The sequence below is a fragment of the Sinocyclocheilus grahami genome, unplaced genomic scaffold (assembly GCF_001515645.1).
Source record: "Sinocyclocheilus grahami isolate Dianchi unplaced genomic scaffold, SAMN03320097.WGS_v1.1 scaffold41.1, whole genome shotgun sequence".
NCBI lineage: Eukaryota > Metazoa > Chordata > Actinopteri > Cypriniformes > Cyprinidae > Sinocyclocheilus > Sinocyclocheilus grahami.
The window spans coordinates 1,208,233-1,212,422 of record NW_015505220.1 but is presented as its reverse complement, the minus strand read 5'-3'; positions in this window follow the sequence as shown (position 1 = coordinate 1,212,422).

Sequence of the window (4,190 nt, the reverse complement as noted above, 5' to 3'; positions counted from 1 at the left end):
AAAGTCAGGCTGCAATTTGTCCAAAGTGGCAAGGGATACGGAAAAGCACTGAAGCAGTTATCTGCACAAAACACATTTACCCACAACTATCCTCTTTTATGTTTAATTGCCCAAAAACCTTTTTTATTTACCTCACAAAAACAAACACTTACTGGTACAGGTATGCATGGAAAGGAATTTGTCATGAATATCTGCAAAACTCTGAGACATGATAATGTAAGTAAAATAAAATATAAAATGCTTTCTTACGAGGTCAACAAATTCACAACAGTTACTCAGAGTCACAAACACGCCATGTATTAGAATGTCCTTAAACAAGCTTTATTCAAGGACAAAATGGAGATAAATGGACTACCATTGACATTTGGTGTGAAACGCACACACACAGTTATGTAGGATCGGTGCGGTGTTTTAAGGTATCAAACACACTGTCATTGGCAGAGCGAGAGAGCGAAGGGAAGCTGTCCCTAAAGGAATCACATCCTGTCTGCGTGTCACACCAAACTGCTGTTCAACCACCTGTACTTTGCAAGCAGGAGGGAAAAAAAATGTCTAAAGAAAATCTAATTATCTGCTACTTGAAGATGCTGTTTGATGGATTAATGGTCAAACACAATTTATATTTAACAGAAAAGTTTCACCGTTTCAAAAGATCGCAAACGTATTAATGTCATGTTTACACTCTGTGTCCTGTTATTGCTCACCTTACTTTTTAAAGTCACATTCAAAAGTTTAGGTCAGATTTTTACAATATTTGAAAGAAGTCTCTTATGGTCACCAAAATATAGTAAAAACAATAATATTGTGAAATATTGCTACAATTTAAAATATCCATTTATATTTTAAAATGTAGTTTATTCATGTGATGCAAAGCTTAATTTGTAGCACATCAACACGATCCTGCAGAAATCATTCGAATATGCTGATTTGCTGCTCAAGAAACATTATTAAAGTTGAAACAGTTTTGCTGCTTCATATTTTGGTGGAAAATGGGACCATTTTTTTTTTCCAGGATTCTTTGATGAATAGAAAGTTCAAAAGAACGGCATTTATTTAACACAGAAATCTTTCGAAACATTATACATTGTAAATGCCAGTGTGACTTATTATTAATTTAATGCATCTGTGTAAAGTTATCAATTTATTAATTTCCAAAGCAACTTATTGCAGCCACATTTGCAGTGAATTTGCAACATCCAAAGAAGAAAGTCATACAGATGTTCAACGACATTGGGATGATTACATGATCACATTTTTTTTCTCATTTTGAGCGAACTATTCTTCTAACTGCTATGCCACAACACAAATCCTTCCACATCACTATGTTTTCATCTTAGAAGTCAGACGATTCTTCCTGCACAATCAACACTTTCCTGAAGAGAAGCGGTAGGCCAACATAATTTTTCCAGTGCCTGCGGCAGCTGTGTTATGAACAAGCACTTTTGTAATACAGCACCAGTGATGGAGAATATTCCCGTTCCGGAATCTGGCATGACAACAGACAAGCAGAGCAGAGGGAAAACCTCTAACTGGTTCCCAATTGATGTTTAACGGAGGTTTGTGGATAATCAGAGTGGGTTCGGGAAGAGTGGTATCCTCAGGCTATGACTCCGTCAGGTATTATAAACAGCAAATGACTGACAAAAACTCAACATTATACCATTATACACATTTCACTTGTTGTTTATCTGCTTGGTTTCAAATTTTTTGTTTTAATGAACATAAACTATGAGTATCAATAGAGTAAAATAATTAACTGTACATTAATTAATTAACAGCTGCATTTTAATTAAATTATTTTCATATGATTTACTTTAAATAGCTTTAATCATCTTACAGCCCAGTAGGAGGCTATCTTCTTTAAATAATTTAAATAATTAAAACTTTAACTACTGGACGCTATTTAACCCCATGTTCTGTTGAAATTGACACTTGTGTTTTTATGTTTGGAGTCTTAGAGACCTCAATGTTGCATTTTCAAAACATCCATCCATCCATCCATCCTTTCTTCCTTCCTTTAACCCTCTGTTATATTCTAGCAGACATGCATTTTCCCCCTATATGACTCAAATGCCTGACAGAAAACCTCAAAAGCTGACCCATAATGCACTTTCTTGGTCTTATTGTGAACAATTAAATGTAATAACTTGAAAGAATTTCTTTTCAGATGATGTCATGAAGCTAGTTTACTTTTAACCCCTTCTCTTCCACTCCATATTAACACCCACTTCAAGTCCCATCCTACATTTTTCCTCATTGAACATCCTGTTTACCTCAACCAAAAAAAAAAGGCCAGGCTAGACTTTTTTTGAGGCTAGACTTTTTTTTTGATCTAACCAATAACATATGGGAGAAGTATTGGGAAACCTGTTCGGAAACAGTTATTTTTCCAATTCCGGTTGGTGGCGTGGATGGCGCAGAAACCACACAATTTTTCATATTTTTGTGTAATCAGTAGCAAGAATTTTTTTGTATCATTTTGTTAATATGTGCACTAAACATGTAAGCATTCTCATGAGTATGTTCCGCTGTGCATTAAAGAATCTTAAATTATACAAGAGTAAGTAATTGTGTCCAGGCCAGGCCATAAATACACCAGATTGACCCTGTAATTAACCTCGCCATGTGTTCTGTCTTAGCATAAGCATTCGTCCAGCTGTGAGGGCATTACCATTCATGTTTTCTCTGAAACAAATTGCCCAAAGCCTTTCAATGTCAAGGCAATATGTTTCGATAGTCTTGCAGGCCCTTTCCAAGCCAGTTCTTTTGGGTAAGACTCCATTTACAATGGATCGTGTCTCTTTTTAATACTATTAAAATATAAATGAATGTCCATGCGTTTATAATTTTGTTATCAGCCTCTGCTGTTGCTCAGGTAACCAAGGTGTTGATTGTGGCACCTGCTTTCTGAATATTATTGTAATGCTCAAAATATTCTGGCATTCTTTCCTCACGCTCACAGGATCTAAAGTAAGACCGGTCTCAGGCATTAGACACAGTGTGTGATTGAGGGTAAGGTTTTAACCAATCAGAAATGGCTGGAAAATTTCATTTCTGCATCCAGATTTTCCCTTCAGAAAAATAGCAGCGGATAATCCAAACAACTCCTACGGCAGACCCCAAAACTGGAATATCACAACAGAACAGCCCCAGTCAAATAATCTCTATCGCCACAGCACCGGCTGGGCCATATTCTGTGCCACGGACAGCCGCGGGTATCCAGCCTCTCTCTCCAACCAATCTAGGAGGACGAATGAAAGGGGCAACAGTCCTTAATTACGAGCGCAGATCTATTTTTACAAGGACATGAAACAGAACTGCCGGAGAGCCTGGGGTATGAGACCACACAGCTATGAAAATCAAGATTTTTGTTGGAGGAAATTAAGAAGTCTTGGCCTAAGGGTTCCCTCAATTTCAAGTCAAATTGTTGAGTTCGATCACTTACTCCAAGAACTCGAGAACCTAGTTAGAAATTGATTTGGACCACTTATCACCATGAATGAAAAATAATTCACAAAAGCTCCTAGAAGAACTGGATTTTAGGCAGAGCACACGGTTGTGTTGTATTTGAAAGGTTTATGAAACTATCAAAAGTTGGCCATCACAAGTTTACTACTACATATACACTACTGTTCATATGTTTGGTGTCTTTTACTTTATTTGAAATAAGTTCATACTTTTATTCAGCAATGATGCATTAAATTGATCAAAAGTGACAGTAAAGACATTTATAATGTTAACAACTTTCTATTCATCAAATAATCCTGAAAAATTGTGCCATTGTTTCCACAAGAATATTAAGCAGCACAACTGTTTTCAGCATTGATAATAATTATTAGAAATGTTTTTTGAGCAGCAAATCAGCATATTAGAATGATTTCTGAAGGATCATGTGACACTGAAGACTGGAGTAATGATGCTGAAAATTAAGCTTTGCGTCACATGAATATATTACATTTTAAAATATATTCAAATAGAAAACATTTGTTTTAAATGGTAATAGTATTTCACTATATTACTGTTTTACTGTCTTTTAAACAAACAAATGCCTTGGTGAGCATAAGAGACTTCTTTCAGACTTTCTTTATATAAACTAGTACAAAACAATTCCAAACCTGTAAATACTTCATTTCAAGTAATTATCTTTATCTGAAAATCATGTACATTCAATTTTCTTTATAATTACCCTC